The following is a 25,395-nucleotide window of genomic DNA, read 5'->3' as shown; positions in this document are numbered from 1 at the left end:
TCACTGGGATACAGTCCCACACACACACACTGACTCTCACTGGGGTACAGTCCCACACACACACAGACTCTCACTGGGGTACAGTCCCACACACAGACTCTCACTGGGGTACAGTCCCACACACACACTCACACACAGACTCTCACTGGGGTACAGTCCCACACGCACACTCATACACAGACTCTCACTGGGGTACAGTCCCACACACACACACACACACAGACTATCACTGGGGTACAGTCCCACACACATACAGACTCTCACTGGGGTACAGTCCCACAGACACACACAGAGACTCTCACTGGGGTACAGTCCCACAGACACACACACACACACAGACTCTTACTGGGGTACAGTCCCACACACACACAGACTCTCACTGGGATACAGTCCCACACACACACACTGACTCTCACTGGGGTACAGTCCCACACACACACAGACTCTCACTGGGGTACAGTCCCACATACACACACACAGAGACTCTCACTGGGGTACAGTCCCACACACACTCACACAGTGACTCTCACTGGGGTACAGTCCCACGCACACACACAGACTCTCACTGGTGTACAGTCCCACACACACACTCACACACAGACTCTCACTGGGGTACAGTCCCACACACACACACACACACACACAGACTCTCACTGGGGTACAGTCCCACACACACACTCATACACAGACTCTCACTGGGGTACAGTCCCACACACACACTCACACACAGACTCTCACTGGGGTACAGACCCACACACACACTCACACACAGCCTCTCACTGGGGTACAGTCCCACACACACACAGACTCTCACTGGGGTACAGTCCCACAGACTCACACAGAGACTCTCACTGGGGTACAGTCCCACACACACTCACACAGAGACTCTCACTGGGGTACAGTCCCACACACACACAGACTCTCACTGGGGTACAGTCCCACACACAGACTCTCACTGGGGTACAGTCCCACACACACACACACACACAGACTCTCACTGGGGTACAGTCCCACACACACACACAGAGACTCTCACTGGGGTACAGTCCCACACACACACACACACAGACTCTCACTTGGGTACAGTCCCACACACACACTCACACTCAGACTCTCACTGGGGTACAGTCCCACACACACATACACAGACTCTCACTGGGGTACAGTCCCACACACACATACACAGACTCTCACTGGGGTACAGTCCCACTCGCACACAGACTCTCACTGGGGTACAGTCCCACAGACTCACACACAGACTCTCACTGGGGTACAGTCCCACACACACACACACACACACACACACACACACACACACACACAGACTCTCACTGGGGTACAGTCCCACACACACACTCACACAGAGACTCTCACTGGGGTACACTCCCACACACACACAGACTCTCACTGGGGTACAGTCCCACACACAGACTATCACTGCGGTACAGTCCCACGCACACACAGACTCTCACTGGGGTACAGTCCCACAGACTCACACAGAGACTCTCACTGGGGTACAGTCCCTCACACACAGACTCTCACTGGGGTACAGTCCCACACACACACAGACTCTCACTGGGATACAGTCCCACACACACACACTGACTCTCACTGGGGTACAGTCCCACACACACACAGACTCTCACTGGGGTACAGTCCCACACACTCACACAGACTCTCACTGGGGTACAGTCCCACACACACACAGACTCTCACTGGGGTACAGTCCCACATACACACACACAGAGACTCTCACTGGGGTACAGTCCCACACACACTCACACAGAGACTCTCACTGGGGTACAGTCCCACGCACACACACACAGACTCTCACTGGGGTACAGTCCCACACACACACTCACACACAGACTCTCACTGGGGTACAGTCCCACACACACACTCACACACAGACTCTCACTGGGGTACTGTCCCACACACACACTCATACACAGACTATCACTGGGGTACAGTCCCACACACACACTCACACACAGACTCTCACTGGGGTACAGTCCCACACACACACTCACACACAGACTATCACTGGGGTACAGTCCCACACACACACAGACTATCACTGCGGTACAGTCCCACAGACACACAGACTCTCACTGGGGTACAGTCCCACAGACTCACACAGAGACTCTCACTGGGGTACAGTCCCTCACACACAGACTCTCACTGGGGTACAGTCCCACACACAGATAGACTCTCACTGGGATACAGTCCCACACACACACACACACTGACTCTCACTGGGGTACAGTCCCACACACACACAGACTCTCACTGGGGTACAGTCCCACACACAGACTCTCACTGGGGTACAGTCCCACACACACACACACACAGACTCTCACTGGGGTAGAGACCCACACACACACAAACCTCACTGGGGTACAGTCCCACACACAGACTCTCACTGGGGTACAGTCCCACACACACACACACACACACAGACTCTCACTGGGGTACAGTCCCACACACACACACAGAGACTCTCACTGGGGTACAGTCCCACACACACAGACTCTCACTTGGGTGCAGTCCCACACACACACACACACACAGACTCTCACTGGGGTACAGTCCCACACACACTCACACAGAGACTCTCACTGGGGTACAGTCCCACACACACACAGACTCTCACTGGGGTACAGTCCCACACACACACACACACACAGACTCTCACTGGGTTACAGTCCCACACACACACACACACAGACTCTCACTGGGGTACAGTCCCACACACACACACACAGACTCTCACGGGGGTACAGTCCCACACAAACACACACACAGACTCTCACTGGGGTACAGTCCCACACACACACACACACACAGACTCTCACTGGGGTACAGTCCCACACACACACTCACACACAGACTCTCACTGGGGTACAGTCCCACACACGCACAGACTCTCACTGGGGTACAGTCCCACACACAGACTATCACTGCGGTACAGTCCCACAGACACACAGACTCTCACTGGGGTACAGTCCCACAGACTCACACAGAGACTCTCACTGGGGTACAGTCCCTCACACACAGACTCTCACTGGGGTACAGTCCCACACACAGATAGACTCTCACTGGGATACAGTCCCACACACACACACACACTGACTCTCACTGGGGTACAGTCCCACACACACACAGACTCTCACTGGGGTACAGTCCCACACACAGACTCTCACTGGGGTACAGTCCCACACACACACACACACAGACTCTCACTGGGGTAGAGACCCACACACACACAAACCTCACTGGGGTACAGTCCCACACACAGACTCTCACTGGGGTACAGTCCCACACACACACACACACACACAGACTCTCACTGGGGTACAGTCCCACACACACACACAGAGACTCTCACTGGGGTACAGTCCCACACACACAGACTCTCACTTGGGTGCAGTCCCACACACACACACACACACAGACTCTCACTGGGGTACAGTCCCACACACACATACACAGACTCTCACTGGGGTACAGTCCCACACACACATACACAGACTCTCACTGGGGTACAGTCCCACTCACACACAGACTCTCACTGGGGTACAGTCCCACAGACTCACACACAGACTCTCACTGGGGTACAGTCCCACACACACACACACACACACACACACACACAGACTCTCACTGGGGTACAGTCCCACACACACACAGACTCTCACTGGGGTACAGTCCCACACACAGACTATCACTGCGGTACAGTCCCACAGACACACAGACTCTCACTGGCGTACAGTCCCACAGACTCACACAGAGACTCTCACTGGGGTACAGTCCCTCACACACAGACTCTCACTGGGATACAGTCCCACACACAGACAGACTCTCACTGGGATACAGTCCCACACACACACACTGACTCTCACTGGGGTACAGTCCCACACACACACAGACTCTCACTGGGGTACAGTCCCACACACAGACTCTCACTGGGGTACAGTCCCACACACACACTCACACACAGACTCTCACTGGGGTACAGTCCCACACACACACTCATACACAGACTCTCACTGGGGTACAGTCCCACACACACACTCACACACAGACTCTCACTGGGGTACAGTCCCACACACACACTCACACACAGACTATCACTCGGGTACAGTCCCACACACACACAGACTCTCACTGGGGTACAGTCCCACAGACTCACACAGAGACTCTCACTGGGGTACAGTCCCACACACACTCACACAGAGACTCTCACTGGGGTAGAGTCCCACACACACACAGACTCTCACTGGGGTACAGTCCCACACACAGACTCTCACTGGGGTACAGTCCCACACACACACACACACAGACTCTCACTGGGGTACAGTCCCACACACACACACAGAGACTCTCACTGGGGTACAGTCCCACACACACACACACACACACAGACTCTCACTTGGGTACAGTCCCACACACACACACACACACACAGACTCTCACTGGGGTACAGTCACACACACACATACACAGACTCTCACTGGGGTATAGTCCCACACACACATACACAGACTCTCACTGGGGTACAGTCCCACTCACACACAGACTCTCACTGGGGTACAGTCCCACAGACTCACACACAGACTCTCACTGGGGTACAGTCCCACACACAGACTATCACTGCGGTACAGTCCCACAGACACACAGACTCTCACTGGGGTACAGTCCCACAGACTCACACAGAGACTCTCACTGGGGTACAGTCCCTCACACACAGACTCTCACTGGGGTACAGTCCCACACACAGATAGACTCTCACTGGGATACAGTCCCACACACACACACACTGACTCTCACTGGGGTACAGTCCCACACACACACAGACTCTCACTGGGGTACAGTCCCACACACAGACTCTCACTGGGGTACAGTCCCACACACACACACACACAGACTATCACTGGGGTACAGTCCCACACACACACAGACTCTCACTGGGGTACAGTCCCACAGACACACACAGAGACTCTCACTGGGGTACAGTCCCACACACACACACACACACACACACACACACACACAGACTCTTACTGGGGTACAGTCCCACACACACACAGACTCTCACTGGGATACAGTCCCACACACACAAACTGACTCTCACTGGGGTACAGTCCCACACACACACAGACTCTCACTGGGGTACAGTCCCACACACACACTCACACACAGACTCTCACTGGGGTACAGTCCCACACACACATACACAGACTCTCACTGGGGTACAGTCCCACACACACATACACAGACTCTCACTGGGGTACAGTCCCACTCACACACAGACTCTCACTGGGGTACAGTCCCACAGACTCACACACAGACTCTCACTGGGGTACAGTCCCACACACACACACACACACAGACTCTCACTGGGGTACAGTCCCACACACACATTCACACAGAGACTCTCACTGGGGTACAGTCCCACACACACACAGACTCTCACTGGGGTACAGTCCCACACACAGACTATCACTGGGGTACAGTCCCACACACACACAGACTCTCACTGGGGTACAGTCCCACAGACTCACACAGAGACTCTCACTGGGTTACAGTCCCACACACACACACACACTGACTCTCACTGGGGTACAGTCCCACACACACACTGACTCTCACTGGGGTACAGTCCCACACACTCACACACAGACTCTCACTGGGGTACAGTCCCACACACACACAGACTCTCACTGGGGTACAGTCCCACACACACTCACACAGAGACTCACACTGGGGTACAGTCCCACGCACACACAGACAGACTCTCACTGGTGTACAGTCCCACACACACACTCACACACAGACTCTCACTGGGGTACAGTCCCACACACACACTCACACACAGACTCTCACTGGGGTACAGTCCCACACACACACTCATACACAGACTCTCACTGGGGTACAGTCCCACACACACACTCACACACAGACTATCACTCGGGTACAGTCCCACACACACACAGACTCTCACTGGGGTACAGTCCCACAGACTCACACAGAGACTCTCACTGGGGTACAGTCCCACACACACACACAGAGACTCTCACTGGGGTACAGTCCCACACACACACAGACTCTCACTGGGGTACAGTCCCACACACAGACTCTCACTGGGGTACAGTCCCACACACACACACACACACACAGACTCTCACTGGGGTACAGTCCCACACACACACACAGAGACTCTCACTGGGGTACAGTCCCACACACACACACACACAGACTCTCACTTGGGTACAGTCCCACACACACACACAGACTCTCACTGGGGTACAGTCCCACACACACATACACAGACTCTCACTGGGGTACAGTCCCACACACACATACACAGACTCTCACTGGGGTACAGTCCCACTCACACACAGACTCTCACTGGGGTACAGTCCCACAGACTCACACACAGACTCTCACTGGGGTACAGTCCCACACACACACACACACACACACACAGACTCTCACTGGGGTACAGTCCCACACACACACAGACTCTCACTGGGGTACAGTCCCACACACAGACTATCACTGCGGTACAGTCCCACAGACACATAGACTCTCACTGGGGTACAGTCCCACAGACTCACACAGAGACTCTCACTGGGGTACAGTCCCTCACACACAGACTCTCACTGGGGTACAGTCCCACACACAGACAGACTCTCACTGGGATACAGTCCCACACACACACACTGACTCTCACTGGGGTACAGTCCCACACACACACAGACTCTCACTGGGGTACAGTCCCACACACAGACTCTCACTGGGGTACAGTCCCACACACACACACTGACTCTCACTGGGGTACAGTCCCACACACACACAGACTCTCACTGGGGTACAGTCCCACACACTCACACACAGACTCTCACTGGGGTACAGTCCCACACACACACAGACTCTCACTGGGGTACAGTCCCGCATACACACACACAGAGACTCTCACTGGGGTACAGTCCCACACACACTCACACAGAGACTCTCACTGGGGTACAGTCCCACGCACACACACACAGACTCTCACTGGTGTACAGTCCCACACACACACTCACACACAGACTCTCACTGGGGTACAGTCCCACAGACACACACACACACACAGACTCTTACTGGGGTACAGTCCCACACACACACAGACTCTCACTGGGATACAGTCCCACACACACACACTGACTCTCACTGGGGTACAGTCCCACACACACACAGACTCTCACTGGGGTACAGTCCCACACACACACTCACACACAGACTCTCACTGGGGTACAGTCCCACACACACACTCACACACAGACTCTCACTGGGGTACAGTCCCACACACACACTCACACACAGACTACCACTCGGGTACAATCCCACACACACACAGACTCTCACTGGGGTACAGTCCCACAGACTCACACAGAGACTCTCACTGGGGTACAGTCCCACACACACTCACACAGAGACTCTCACTGGGGTACAGTCCCACACACACACAGACTCTCACTGGGGTACAGTCCCACACACACACACACACACACACAGACTCTCACTGGGGTACAGTCCCACACACACACACAGAGACTCTCACTGGGGTACAGTCCCACACACACACACACACACAGACTCTCACTTGGGTACAGTCCCACACACACACACACACACACAGACTCTCACTGGGGTACAGTCCCACACACACATACACAGACTCTCACTGGGGTACAGTCCCACACACACATACACAGACTCTCACTGGGGTACAGTCCCACTCACACACAGACTCTCACTGGGGTACAGTCCCACAGACTCACACACAGACTCTCACTGGGGTACAGTCCCACACACACACACACACACACACACACACAGACTCTCACTGGGGTACAGTCCCACACACAGACTATCACTGCGGTACAGTCCCACAGACACACAGACTCTCACTGGGGTACAGTCCCACAGACTCACACAGAGACTCTCACTGGGGTACAGTCCCTCACACACAGACTCTCACTGGGGTACAGTCCCACACACAGATAGACTCTCACTGGGATACAGTCCCACACACACACACACTGACTCTCACTGGGGTACAGTCCCACACACACACAGACTCTCACTGGGGTACAGTCCCACACACAGACTCTCACTGGGGTACAGTCCCACACACACACACACACAGACTATCACTGGGGTACAGTCCCACACACACACAGACTCTCACTGGGGTACAGTCCCACAGACACACACAGAGACTCTCACTGGGGTACAGTCCCACACACACACAGACTCTCACTGGGATACAGTCCCACACACACACACTGACTCTCACTGGGGTACAGTCCCACACACACACAGACTCTCACTGGGGTACAGTCCCACACACTCACACACAGACTCTCACTGGGGTACAGTCCCACACACACACAGACTCTCACTGGGGTACAGTCCCACATAAACACACACAGAGACTCTCACTGGGGTACAGTCCCACACACACTCACACAGAGACTCTCACTGGGGTACAGTCCCACGCACACACACACAGACTCTCACTGGTGTACAGTCCCACACACACACTCACACACAGACTCTCACTGGGGTACAGTCCCACACACACACTCACACACAGACTCTCACTGGGGTACAGTCCCACACACACACTCATACATAGACTCTCACTGGGGTACAGTCCAACACACACACTCACACAGAATCTCACTGGGGTACAGACCCACACACACACTCACACACAGACTATCACTGGGGTACAGTCCCACACACACACAGACTCTCACTGGGGTACAGTCCCACACACACACAGACTCTCACTGGGGTACAGTCCCACATACACACACACAGAGACTCTCACTGGGGTACAGTCCCACACACACTCACACAGAGACTCTCACTGGGGTACAGTCCCACGCACACACACACAGACTCTCACTGGTGTACAGTCCCACACACACACTCACACACAGACTCTCACTGGGGTACAGTCCCCCACACACACTCACACACAGACTCTCACTGGGGTACAGTCCCACACACACACTCATACACAGACTCTCACTGGGGTACAGTCCCACACACACACTCACACACAGACTCTCACTGGTGTACAGACCCACACACACACTCACACACAGACTATCACTGGGGTACAGTCCCACAGACTCACACAGAGACTCTCACTGGGGTACAGTCCCACACACACTCACACAGAGACACTCACTGGGGTACAGTCCCACACACACACAGACTCTCACTGGGGTACAGTCCCACACACAGACTCTCACTGGGGTACAGTCCCACACACACACACACACACAGACTCTCACTGGGGTACAGTCCCACACACACACACAGAGACTCTCACTGGGGTACAGTCCCACACACACACACACACACAGACTCTCACTTGGGTACAGTCCCACACACACACTCACACTCAGACTCTCACTGGGGTACAGTCCCACACACACATACACAGACTCTCACTGGGGTACAGTCCCACACACACATACACAGACTCTCACTGGGGTACAGTCCCACTCACACACAGACTCTCACTGGGGTACAGTCCCACAGACTCACACACAGACTCTCACTGGGGTACAGTCCCACACACACACACACACACACACAGACACACACAGACTCTCACTGGGGTACAGTCCCAAACACACACTCACACAGAGACTCTCACTGGGGTACACTCCCACACACACACAGACTCTCACTGGGGTACAGTCCCACACACAGACTATCACTGCGGTACAGTCCCACGCACACACAGACTCTCACTGGGGTACAGTCCCACAGACTCACACAGAGACTCTCACTGGGGTACAGTCCCTCACACACAGACTCTCACTGGGGTACAGTCCCACACACACACAGACTCTAACTGGGATACAGTCCCACACACACACACTGACTCTCACTGGGGTACAGTCCCACACACACACAGACTCTCACTGGGGTACAGTCCCACACACTCACACAGACTCTCACTGGGGTACAGTCCCACACACACACAGACTCTCACTGGGGTACAGTCCCACATACACACACACAGAGACTCTCACTGGGGTACAGTCCCACACATACTCACACAGAGACTCTCACTGGGGTACAGTCCCACGCACACACACACAGACTCTCACTGGGGTACAGTCCCACACACACACTCACACACAGACTCTCACTGGGGTACAGTCCCACACACACACTCACACACAGACTCTCACTGGGGTACAGTCCCACACACACACTCATACACAGACTATCACTGGGGTACAGTCCCACACACACACTCACACACAGACTCTCACTGGGGTACAGTCCCACACACACACTCACACACAGACTATCACTGGGGTACAGTCCCACACACACACAGACTCTCACTGGGGTACAGTCCCACAGACTCACACAGAGACTCTCACTGGGGTACAGTCCCACACACACTCACACAGAGACTCTCACTGGGGTACAGTCCCACACACACACAGACTCTCACTGGGGTACAGTCCCACACACACACACACACACAGACACTCACTGGGGTACAGTCCCACACACACACACACACACAGACTCTCACTGGGGTACAGTCCCACACACTCACACAGAGACTCTCACTGGGGTACAGTCCCACACACACACAGACTCTCACTGGGATACAGTCCCACACACACACACTGACTCTCACTGGGGTACAGTCCCACACACACACAGACTCTCACTGGGGTACAGTCCCACACACTCACACACAGACTCTCACTGGGGTACAGTCCCACACACACACAGACTCTCACTGGGGTACAGTCCCACATAAACACACACAGAGACTCTCACTGGGGTACAGTCCCACACACACTCACACAGAGACTCTCACTGGGGTACAGTCCCACACACACACTCACACACAGACTCTCACTGGGGTACAGTCCCACACACACACTCATACATAGACTCTCACTGGGGTACAGTCCAACACACACACTCACACAGACTCTCACTGGGGTACAGACCCACACACACACTCACACACAGACTATCACTGGGGTACAGTCCCACACACACACAGACTCTCACTGGGGTACAGTCCCACACACACACAGACTCTCACTGGGGTACAGTCCCACATACACACACACAGAGACTCTCACTGGGGTACAGTCCCACACACACTCACACAGAGACTCTCACTGGGGTACAGTCCCACGCACACACACACAGACTCTCACTGGTGTACAGTCCCACACACACACTCACACACAGACTCTCACTGGGGTACAGTCCCCCACACACACTCACACACAGACTCTCACTGGGGTACAGTCCCACACACACACTCATACACAGACTCTCACTGGGGTACAGTCCCACACACACACTCACACACAGACTCTCACTGGTGTACAGACCCACACACACACTCACACACAGACTATCACTGGGGTACAGTCCCACACACACACTCACACAGAGACTCTCACTGGGGTACAGTCCCACACACACTCACACAGAGACACTCACTGGGGTACAGTCCCACACACACACAGACTCTCACTGGGGTACAGTCCCACACACAGACTCTCACTGGGGTACAGTCCCACACACACACACACACACAGACTCTCACTGGGGTACAGTCCCACACACACACACAGAGACTCTCACTGGGGTACAGTCCCACACACACACACACACACAGACTCTCACTTGGGTACAGTCCCACACACACACTCACACTCAGACTCTCACTGGGGTACAGTCCCACACACACATACACAGACTCTCACTGGGGTACAGTCCCACACACACATACACAGACTCTCACTGGGGTACAGTCCCACTCACACACAGACTCTCACTGGGGTACAGTCCCACAGACTCACACACAGACTCTCACTGGGGTACAGTCCCACACACACACACACACACACACAGACACACACAGACTCTCACTGGGGTACAGTCCCAAACACACACTCACACAGAGACTCTCACTGGGGTACACTCCCACACACACACAGACTCTCACTGGGGTACAGTCCCACACACAGACTATCACTGCGGTACAGTCCCACGCACACACAGACTCTCACTGGGGTACAGTCCCACAGACTCACACAGAGACTCTCACTGGGGTACAGTCCCTCACACACAGACTCTCACTGGGGTACAGTCCCACACACACACAGACTCTAACTGGGATACAGTCCCACACACACACACTGACTCTCACTGGGGTACAGTCCCACACACACACAGACTCTCACTGGGGTACAGTCCCACACACTCACACAGACTCTCACTGGGGTACAGTCCCACACACACACAGACTCTCACTGGGGTACAGTCCCACATACACACACACAGAGACTCTCACTGGGGTACAGTCCCACACACACTCACACAGAGACTCTCACTGGGGTACAGTCCCACGCGCACACACACAGACTCTCACTGGGGTACAGTCCCACACACACACTCACACACAGACTCTCACTGGGGTACAGTCCCACACACACACTCACACACAGACTCTCACTGGGGTACAGTCCCACACACACACTCATACACAGACTATCACTGGGGTACAGTCCCACACACACACTCACACACAGACTCTCACTGGGGTACAGTCCCACACACACACTCACACACAGACTATCACTGGGGTACAGTCCCACACACACACAGACTCTCACTGGGGTACAGTCCCACAGACTCACACAGAGACTCTCACTGGGGTACAGTCCCACACACACTCACACAGAGACTCTCACTGGGGTACAGTCCCACACACACACAGACTCTCACTGGGGTACAGTCCCACACACACACACACACACAGACACTCACTGGGGTACAGTCCCACACACACACACACACACAGACTCTCACTGGGGTACAGTCCCACACACACACACAGAGACTCTCACTGGGGTACAGTCCCACACAAACACACACACAGACTCTCACTGGGGTACAGTCCCACACACACACACACACACAGACTCTCACTGGGGTACAGTCCCACACACACACTCACACACAGACTCTCACTGGGGTACAGTCCCACACACACACAGACTCTCACTGGGGTACAGTCCCACACAAACACAGACTCTCACTGGGGTACAGTCCCACACACACACAGACTCTCACTGGGGTACACTCCCACACACACACACAGATTCTCACTGGGGTACAGTCCCACACACACGCACACACAGACTCTCACTGGGGTACAGTCCCACACCCACACACACACAGACTCCCACTGGGGTACAGTCCCACACCCACACACACACACACACACACACACAGACTCTCACTGGGGTACAGTCCCACACACACACAGACTCTCACTGGGGTACAGTCTCCCCTCCCCCGCCCACACACAGAGAATCTCACTGGGGTCGAGTCCCCCCCCCCCCACACACACACAGACTCTCACTGGGGTACAGTCCCACACACACACACTGACTCTCACTGGGGTACAGTCCCACACACACACTCACACAGACTCTCACTGGGGTACAGTCCCACACACACACACTGACTCTCACTGGGGTACAGTCCCACACACACACAGACTCTCACTGGGGTACAGTCCCACACACACACAGACTCTCACTGGGGTACAGTCCCACACACACACACTGACTCTCACTGGGGTACAGTCCCACACACACACACACAGACTCTCACTGGGGTACAGTCCCACACACACACAGTCTCTCACTGGGGTACAGTCCCACATACACACACACAGAGACTCTCACTGGGGTACAGTCCCACACACACTCACACAGAGACTCTCACTGGGGTACAGTCCCACGCACACATACACAGACTCTCACTGGTGTACAGTCCCACACACACACTCACACACAGACTCTCACTGGGGTACAGTCCCACACACACACTCATACACAGACTCTCACTGGGGTACAGTCCAACACACACACTCACACACAGAATCTCACTGGGGTACAGTCCCACACACACACTCACACACAGACTATCACTGGGGTACAGTCCCACACACACACAGACTCTCACTGGGGTTCAGTCCCACAGACTCACACAGAGACTCTCACTGGGGTACAGTCCCACACACACTCACACGGAGACTCTCACTGGGGTACAGTCCCACACACACACAGACTCTCACTGGGGTACAGTCCCACACACAGACTCTCACTGGGGTACAGTCCCACACACACACACACACACACAGACTCTCACTGGGGTACAGTCCCCCCCCCACACACACACACAGACTCTCACTGGGGTACAGTCCCACACACACACACAGACTCTCACTTGGGTACAGTCCCACACACACACACACACAGACTCTCACTTGGGTACAGTCCCACACACACACTCACACACAGACTCTCACTGGGGTACAGTCCCACACACATACACAGACTCTCACTGGGGTACAGTCCCACACACACATACACAGACTCTCACTGGGGTACAGTCCCACTCACACACAGACTCTCACTGGGGTACAGTCCCACAGACTCACACACAGACTCTCACTGGGGTACAGTCCCACACACACACACACACACACACACACACACACAAACTCTCACTGGGGTACAGTCCCACACACACACTCACACAGAGACTCTCACTGGGGTACAGTCCCACACACACACAGACTCTCACTGGGGTACAGTCCCACACACAGACTATCACTGCGGTACAGTCCCACAGACACACAGACTCTCACTGGGGTACAGTCCCACACACAGATAGACTCTCACTGGGATACAGTCCCACACACACACACACACTGACTCTCACTGGGGTACAGTCCCACACACGCACAGACTCTCACTGGGGTACAGTCCCACACACAGACTCTCACTGGGGTACAGTCCCACACACACACACACACAGACTCTCACTGGGGTAGAGTCCCACACACACACAAACCTCACTGGGGTACAGTCCCACACACAGACTCTCACTGGGGTACAGTCCCACACACACACACACACACACAGACTCTCACTGGGGTACAGTCCCACACACACACACACACAGACTCTCACTTGGGTGCAGTCCCACACACACACACACACACAGACTCTCACTGGGTTACAGTCCCACACACACATACACAGACTCTCACTGGGGTACAGTCCCACACACACATACACAGACTCTCACTGGGGTACAGTCCCACTCACACACAGGCTCTCACTGGGGTACAGTCCCACAGACTCACACACAGACTCTCACTGGGGTACAGTCCCACACACACACACACACACACACACACAGACTCTCACTGGGGTACAGTCCGACACACACACAGACTCTCACTGGGGTACAGTCCCACACACAGACTATCACTGCGGTACAGTCCCACAGACACACAGACTCTCACTGGGGTACAGTCCCACACACACACACTGACTCTCACTGGGGTACAGTCCCACACACACACAGACTCTCACTGGGGTACAGTCCCACACACAGACTCTCACTGGGGTACAGTCCCACACACACACTCACACACAGACTCTCACTGGGGTACAGTCCCACACACACACTCATACACAGACTCTCACTGGGGTACAGTCCCACACACACACTCACACACAGACTCTCACTGGGGTACAGTCCCACACAAACACTCACACACAGACTATCACTCGGGTACAGTCCCACACACACACAGACTCTCACTGGGGTACAGTCCCACAGACTCACACAGAGACTCTCACTGGGGTACAGTCCCTCACACACAGACTCTCACTGGGGTACAGTCCCACACACAGATAGACTCTCACTGGGATACAGTCCCACACACACACACACTGACTCTCACTGGGGTACAGTCCCACACACACACAGACTCTCACTGGGGTACAGTCGCACACACAGACTCTCACTGGGGTACAGTCCCACACACACACACACACAGACTATCACTGGGGTACAGTCCCACACACATACAGACTCTCACTGGGGTACAGTCCCACAGACACACACAGAGACTCTCACTGGGGTACAGTCCCACAGACACACACACACACACAGACTCTTACTGGGGTACAGTCCCACACACACACAGACTCTCACTGGGATACAGTCCCACACACACACACTGACTCTCACTGGGGTACAGTCCCACACACACACAGACTCTCACTGGGGTACAGTCCCACATACACACACACAGAGACTCTCACTGGGGTACAGTCCCACACACACTCACACAGTGACTCTCACTGGGGTACAGTCCCACGCACACACACAGACTCTCACTGGTGTACAGTCCCACACACACACTCACACACAGACTCTCACTGGGGTACAGTCCCACACACACACACACACACAGACTCTCACTGGGGTACAGTCCCACACACAGACTATCACTGCGGTACAGTCCCACAGACACACAGACTCTCACTGGGGTACAGTCCCACACACAGATAGACTCTCACTGGGATACAGTCCCACACACACACACACACTGACTCTCACTGGGGTACAGTCCCACACACGCACAGACTCTCACTGGGGTACAGTCCCACACACAGACTCTCACTGGGGTACAGTCCCACACACACACACACACAGACTCTCACTGGGGTAGAGTCCCACACACACACAAACCTCACTGGGGTACAGTCCCACACACAGACTCTCACTGGGGTACAGTCCCACACACACACACACACACACAGACTCTCACTGGGGTACAGTCCCACACACACACACACACAGACTCTCACTTGGGTGCAGTCCCACACACACACACACACACAGACTCTCACTGGGTTACAGTCCCACACACACATACACAGACTCTCACTGGGGTACAGTCCCACACACACATACACAGACTCTCACTGGGGTACAGTCCCACTCACACACAGGCTCTCACTGGGGTACAGTCCCACAGACTCACACACAGACTCTCACTGGGGTACAGTCCCACACACACACACACACACACACACACAGACTCTCACTGGGGTACAGTCCCACACACAGACTATCACTGCGGTACAGTCCCACAGACACACAGACTCTCACTGGGGTACAGTCCCACACACACACACTGACTCTCACTGGGGTACTGTCCCACACACACACAGACTCTCACTGGGGTACAGTCCCACACACAGACTCTCACTGGGGTACAGTCCCACACACACACTCACACACAGACTCTCACTGGGGTACAGTCCCACACACACACTCATACACAGACTCTCACTGGGGTACAGTCCCACACACACACTCACACACAGACTCTCACTGGGGTACAGTCCCACACAAACACTCACACACAGACTATCACTCGGGTACAGTCCCACACACACACAGACTCTCACTGGGGTACAGTCCCACAGACTCACACAGAGACTCTCACTGGGGTACAGTCCCTCACACACAGACTCTCACTGGGGTACAGTCCCACACACAGATAGACTCTCACTGGGATACAGTCCCACACACACACACACTGACTCTCACTGGGGTACAGTCCCACACTCACACAGACTCTCACTGGGGTACAGTCGCACACACAGACTCTCACTGGGGTACAGTCCCACACACACACACACACAGACTATCACTGGGGTACAGTCCCACACACATACAGACTCTCACTGGGGTACAGTCCCACAGACACACACAGAGACTCTCACTGGGGTACAGTCCCACAGACACACACACACACACAGACTCTTACTGGGGTACAGTCCCACACACACACAGACTCTCACTGGGATACAGTCCCACACACACACACTGACTCTCACTGGGGTACAGTCCCACACACACACAGACTCTCACTGGGGTACAGTCCCACATACACACACACAGAGACTCTCACTGGGGTACAGTCCCACACACACTCACACAGTGACTCTCACTGGGGTACAGTCCCACGCACACACACAGACTCTCACTGGTGTACAGTCCCACACACACACTCACACACAGACTCTCACTGGGGTACAGTCCCACACACACACACACACACAGACTCTCACTGGGGTACAGTCCCACACACACACTCATACACAGACTCTCACTGGGGTACAGTCCCACACACACACTCACACACAGACTCTCACTGGGGTACAGACCCACACACACACTCACACACAGCCTCTCACTGGGGTACAGTCCCACACACACACAGACTCTCACTGGGGTACAGTCCCACAGACTCACACAGAGACTCTCACTGGGGTACAGTCCCACACACACTCACACAGAGACTCTCACTGGGGTACAGTCCCACACACACACAGACTCTCACTGGGGTACAGTCCCACACACAGACTCTCACTGGGGTACAGTCCCACACACACACACACACAGACTCTCACTGGGGTACAGTCCCACACACACACACAGAGACTCTCACTGGGGTACAGTCCCACACACACACACACACAGACTCTCACTTGGGTACAGTCCCACACACACACTCACACTCAGACTCTCACTGGGGTACAGTCCCACACACACATACGCAGACTCTCACTGGTGTACAGTCCCACACACACATACACAGACTCTCACTGGGGTACAGTCCCACTCGCACACAGACTCTCACTGGGGTACAGTCCCACAGACTCACACACAGACTCTCACTGGGGTACAGTCCCACACACACACACACACACACACACACACACACACACACAGACTCTCACTGGGGTACAGTCCCACACACACACTCACACAGAGACTCTCACTGGGGTACACTCCCACACACACACAGACTCTCACTGGGGTACAGTCCCACACACAGACTATCACTGTGGTACAGTCCCACGCACACACAGACTCTCACTGGGGTACAGTCCCACAGACTCACACAGAGACTCTCACTGGGGTACAGTCCCTCACACACAGACTCTCACTGGGGTACAGTCCCACACACACACAGACTCTCACTGGGATACAGTCCCACACACACACACTGACTCTCACTGGGGTACAGTCCCACACACACACAGACTCTCACTGGGGTACAGTCCCACACACTCACACAGACTCTCACTGGGGTACAGTCCCACACACACACAGACTCTCACTGGGGTACAGTCCCACATACACACACACAGAGACTCTCACTGGGGTACAGTCCCACACACACTCACACAGAGACTCTCACTGGGGTACAGTCCCACGCACACACACACAGACTCTCACTGGGGTACAGTCCCACACACACACTCATACACAGACTATCACTGGGGTACAGTCCCACACACACACTCACACACAGACTCTCACTGGGGTACAGTCCCACACACACACTCACACACAGACTATCACTGGGGTACAGTCCCACACACACACAGACTCTCACTGGGGTACAGTCCCACAGACTCACACAGAGACTCTCACTGGGGTACAGTCCCACACACACTCACACAGAGACTCTCACTGGGGTACAGTCCCACACACACACAGACTCTCACTGGGGTACAGTCCCACACACACACACACACACAGACTCTCACTGGGTTACAGTCCCACACACACACACACACAGACTCTCACTGGGGTACAGTCCCACACACACACACACAGACTCTCACGGGGGTACAGTCCCACACAAACACACACACAGACTCTCACTGGGGTACAGTCCCACACACACACACACACACAGACTCTCACTGGGGTACAGTCCCACACACACACTCACACACAGACTCTCACTGGGGTACAGTCCCACACACGCACAGACTCTCACTGGGGTACAGTCCCACACACACACAGACTCTCACTGGGGTACAGTCCCACACACACACACACACAGATTCTCACTGGGGTACAGTCCCACACACACGCACACACAGACTCTCACTGGGGTACAGTCCCACACCCACACACACACAGACTCCCACTGGGGTACAGTCCCACACACACACACACACACACACACAGACTCTCACTGGGGTACAGTCCCACACACACACAGACTCTCACTGGGGTCGAGTCCCCCCCCCCCCCCCCCCACACACACACAGACTCTCACTGGGGTACAGTCCCACACACACATACACACACACACACACACACACAGACTCTCACTGGGGTACAGTCCCACACACACACACTGACTCTCACTGGGGTACAGTCCCACACACTCACACACAGACTCTCACTGGGGTACAGTACCACACACACACAGTCTCTCACTGGGGTACAGTCCCACATACACACACACAGAGACTCTCACTGGGGTACAGTCCCACACACACTCACACAGAGACTCTCACTGGGGTACAGTCCCACGCACACACACACAGACTCTCACTGGTGTACAGTCCCACACACACACTCACACACAGACTCTCACTGGGGTACAGTCCCACACACACACTCACACAGAGACTCTCACTGGGGTACAGTCCCACACACACACTCATACACAGACTCTCACTGGGGTACAGTCCAACACACACACTCACACACAGAATCTCACTGGGGTACAGTCCCACACACACACTCACACACAGACTATCACTGGGGTACAGTCCCACACACACACAGACTCTCACTGGGGTACAGTCCCACAGACTCACACAGAGACTCTCACTGGGGTACAGTCCCACACACACTCACACAGAGACTCTCACTGGGGTACAGTCCCACACACACACAGACTCTCACTGGGGTACAGTCCCACACACAGACTCTCACTGGGGTACAGTCCCACACACACACACACACACACACAGACTCTCACTGGGGTACAGTCCCACACACACACACAGACTCTCACTGGGGTACAGTCCCACACACACACACACACAGACTCTCACTTGGGTACAGTCCCACACACACACTCACACATAGACTCTCACTGGGGTACAGTCCCACACACACATACACAGACTCTCACTGGGGTACAGTCCCACACACACATACACAGACTCTCACTGGGGTACAGTCCCACTCACACACAGACTCTCACTGGGGTACAGTCCCACAGACTCACACACAGACTCTCACTGGGGTACAGTCCCACACACACACACACACACACACAGACTCTCACTGGGGTACAGTCCCACACACACACTCACACAGAGACTCTCACTGGGGTACAGTCCCACACACACACAGACTCTCACTGGGGTACAGTCCCACACACAGACTATCACTGCGGTACAGTCCCACAGACACACAGACTCTCACTGGGGTACAGTCCCACAGACTCACACAGAGACTCTCACTGGGGTACAGTCCCTCACACACAGACTCTCACTGGGGTACAGTCCCACACACAGATAGACTCTCACTGGGATACAGTCCCACACACACACACACACTGACTCTCACTGGTGTACAGTCCCACACACACACAGACTCTCACTGGGGTACAGTCCCACACACAGACTCTCACTGGGGTACAGTCCCACACACACACACACACAGACTCTCACTGGGGTAGAGACCCACACACACACAAACCTTACTGGGGTACAGTCCCACACACAGACTCTCACTGGGGTACAGTCCCACACACACACACACACACACAGACTCTCACTGGGGTACAGTCCCACACACACACACAGAGACTCTCACTGGGGTACAGTCCCACACACACAGACTCTCACTTGGGTGCAGTCCCACACACACACACACACACAGACTCTCACTGGGGTACAGTCCCACACACACATACACAGACTCTCACTGGGGTACAGTCCCACACACACATACACAGACTCTCACTGGGGTACAGTCCCACTCACACACAGACTCTCACTGGGGTACAGTCCCACAGACTCACACACAGACTCTCACTGGGGTACAGTCCCACACACACACACACACACACACACACACACACACACAGACTCTCACTGGGGTACAGTCCGACACACACACAGACTCTCACTGGGGTACAGTCCCACACACAGACTATCACTGCGGTACAGTCCCACAGACACACAGTCTCTCACTGGGGTACAGTCCCACAGACTCACACAGAGACTCTCACTGGGGTACAGTCCCTCACACACAGACTCTCACTGGGGTACAGTCCCACACACAGACAGACTCTCACTGGGATACAGTCCCACACACACACACTGACTCTCACTGGGGTACAGTCCCACACACACACAGACTCTCACTGGGGTACAGTCCCACACACAGACTCTCACTGGGGTACAGTCCCACACACACACTCACACACAGACTCTCACTGGGGTACAGTCCCACACACACACTCATACACAGACTCTCACTGGGGTACAGTCCCACACACACACTCACACAGAGACTCTCACTGGGGTACAGTCCCACACACACACTCACACACAGACTATCACTCGGGTACAGTCCCACACACACACAGACTCTCACTGGGGTACAGTCCCACAGACTCACACAGAGACTCTCACTGGGGTACAGTCCCACACACACACACACACACACACAGACTCTCACTGGGGTACAGTCCCACACACACACAGACTCTCACTGGGGTACAGTCCCACACACAGACTATCACTGCGGTACAGTCCCACAGACACACAGACTCTCACTGGGGTAAAGTCCCCCACACACACACACAGAGACTCTCACTGGAGTACAGTCCCTCACACACAGACTCTCACTGGGGTACAGTCCCACACACAGATAGACTCTCACTGGGATACAGTCCCACACACACACACACTGACTCTCACTGGGGTACAGTCCCACACACACACAGACTCTCACTGGGGTACAGTCCCACACACAGACTCTCACTGGGGTACAGTCCCACACACACACACACACAGACTATCACTGGGGTACAGTCCCACACACACACAGACTCTCACTGGGGTACAGTCCCACAGACACACACAGAGACTCTCACTGGGGTACAGTCCCACACACACACACACACACACACACACAGATTCTTACTGGGGTACAGTCCCACACACACACAGACTCTCACTGGGGTACAGTCCCACACACACACAGACTCTCACTGGGGTACAGTCCCACACACACACACACACAGACTCTCACTTGGGTACAGTCCCACACACACACACACACACAGACTCTCACTGGGATACAGTCCCACACACACACACTGACTCTCACTGGGGTACAGTCCCACACACACACAGACTCTCACTGGGGTACAGTCCCACACACATACACAGACTCTCACTGGGGTACAGTCCCACACACACATACACAGACTCTCACTGGGGTACAGTCCCACTCACACACAGACTCTCACTGGGGTACAGTCCCACAGACTCACACACAGACTCTCACTGGGGTACAGTCCCACACACACACACACACACAGACACACACAGACTCTCACTGGGGTACAGTCCCACACACACACAGACTCTCACTGGGGTACAGTCCCACATACACACACACAGAGACTCTCACTGGGGTACAGTCCCACACACACTCACACAGAGACTCTCACTGGGGTACAGTCCCACGCACACACACACAGACTCTCACTGGTGTACAGTCCCACACACACACTCACACACAGACTCTCACTGGGGTACAGTCCCACACACACACTCACACACAGACTCTCACTGGGGTACAGTCCCACACACACACTCATACACAGACTCTCACTGGGGTACAGTCCCACTCACACACAGACTCTCACTGGGGTACAGACCCACACACACACTCACACACAGACTATCACTGGGGTACAGTCCCACACACACACAGACTCTCACTGGGGTACAGTCCCACAGACTCACACAGAGACTCTCACTGGTGTACAGTCCCACACACACTCACACAGAGACTCTCACTGGGGTACAGTCCCACACACACACAGACTCTCACTGGGGTACAGTCCCACACACAGACTCTCACTGGGGTACAGTCCCACACACACACACACACAGACTCTCACTGGGGTACAGTCCCACACACAGACACAGAGACTCTCACTGGGGTACAGTCCCACACACACGCACACACAGACTCTCACTTGGGTACAGTCCCACACACACACTCACACTCAGACTCTCACTGGGGTACAGTCCCACACACACATACACAGACTCTCACTGGGGTACAGTCCCACACACACATACACAGACTCTCACTGGGGTACAGTCCCACTCACACACAGACTCTCACTGGGGTACAGTCCCACAGACTCACACACAGACTCTCACTGGGGTACAGTCCCACACACACACACACACACACACACACAGACTCTCACTGGGGTACAGTCCCACACACACACTCACACAGAGACTCTCACTGGGGTACACTCCCACACACACACAGACTCTCACTGGGGTACAGTCCCACACACAGACTATCACTGCGGTACAGTCCCACGCACACACAGACTCTCACTGGGGTACAGTCCCACACACACACAGACTCTCACTGGGATACAGTCCCACACACACACACTGACTCTCACTGGGGTACAGTCCCACACACACACAGACTCTCACTGGGGTACAGTCCCACACACTCACACAGACTCTCACTGGTGTACAGTCCCACACACACACAGACTCTCACTGGGGTACAGTCCCACACACACACACTGACTCTCACTGGGGTACAGTCCCACACACACACAGACTCTCACTGGGGTACAGTCCCACACACTCACACACAGACTCTCACTGGGGTACAGTCCCACACACACACAGTCTCTCACTGGGGTACAGTCCCACATACACACACACAGAGACTCTCACTGGGGTACAGTCCCACGCACACACACACAGACTCTCACTGGTGTACAGTCCCACACACACACTCACACACAGACTCTCACTGGGGTACAGTCCCACACATACACTCACACACAGACTCTCACTGGGGTACAGTCCCACACACACACAGACTCTCACTGGGGTACAGTCCCACATACACACACACAGAGACTCTCACTGGGGTACAGTCCCACATACACACACACAGAGACTCTCACTGGGGTACAGTCCCACACACACTCACACAGAGACTCTCACTGGGGTACAGTCCCACGCACACAGACACAGACTCTCACTGGGGTACAGTCCCACACACACACTCACACACAGACTCTCACTGGGGTACAGTCCCACACACACACTCATACACAGACTATCACTGGGGTACAGTCCCACACACACACTCACACACAGACTCTCACTGGGGTACAGTCCCACACACACACTCACACACAGACTATCACTGGGGTACAGTCCCACACACACACAGACTCTCACTGGGGTACAGTCCCACAGACTCACACAGAGACTCTCACTGGGGTACAGTCCCACACACACTCACACAGAGACTCTCACTGGGGTACAGTCC

The sequence above is a fragment of the Chiloscyllium punctatum genome, chromosome 21, assembly GCF_047496795.1.
Source record: "Chiloscyllium punctatum isolate Juve2018m chromosome 21, sChiPun1.3, whole genome shotgun sequence".
NCBI classification, from domain to species: domain Eukaryota; kingdom Metazoa; phylum Chordata; class Chondrichthyes; order Orectolobiformes; family Hemiscylliidae; genus Chiloscyllium; species Chiloscyllium punctatum.
This window is presented reverse-complemented; position numbering follows the sequence as displayed.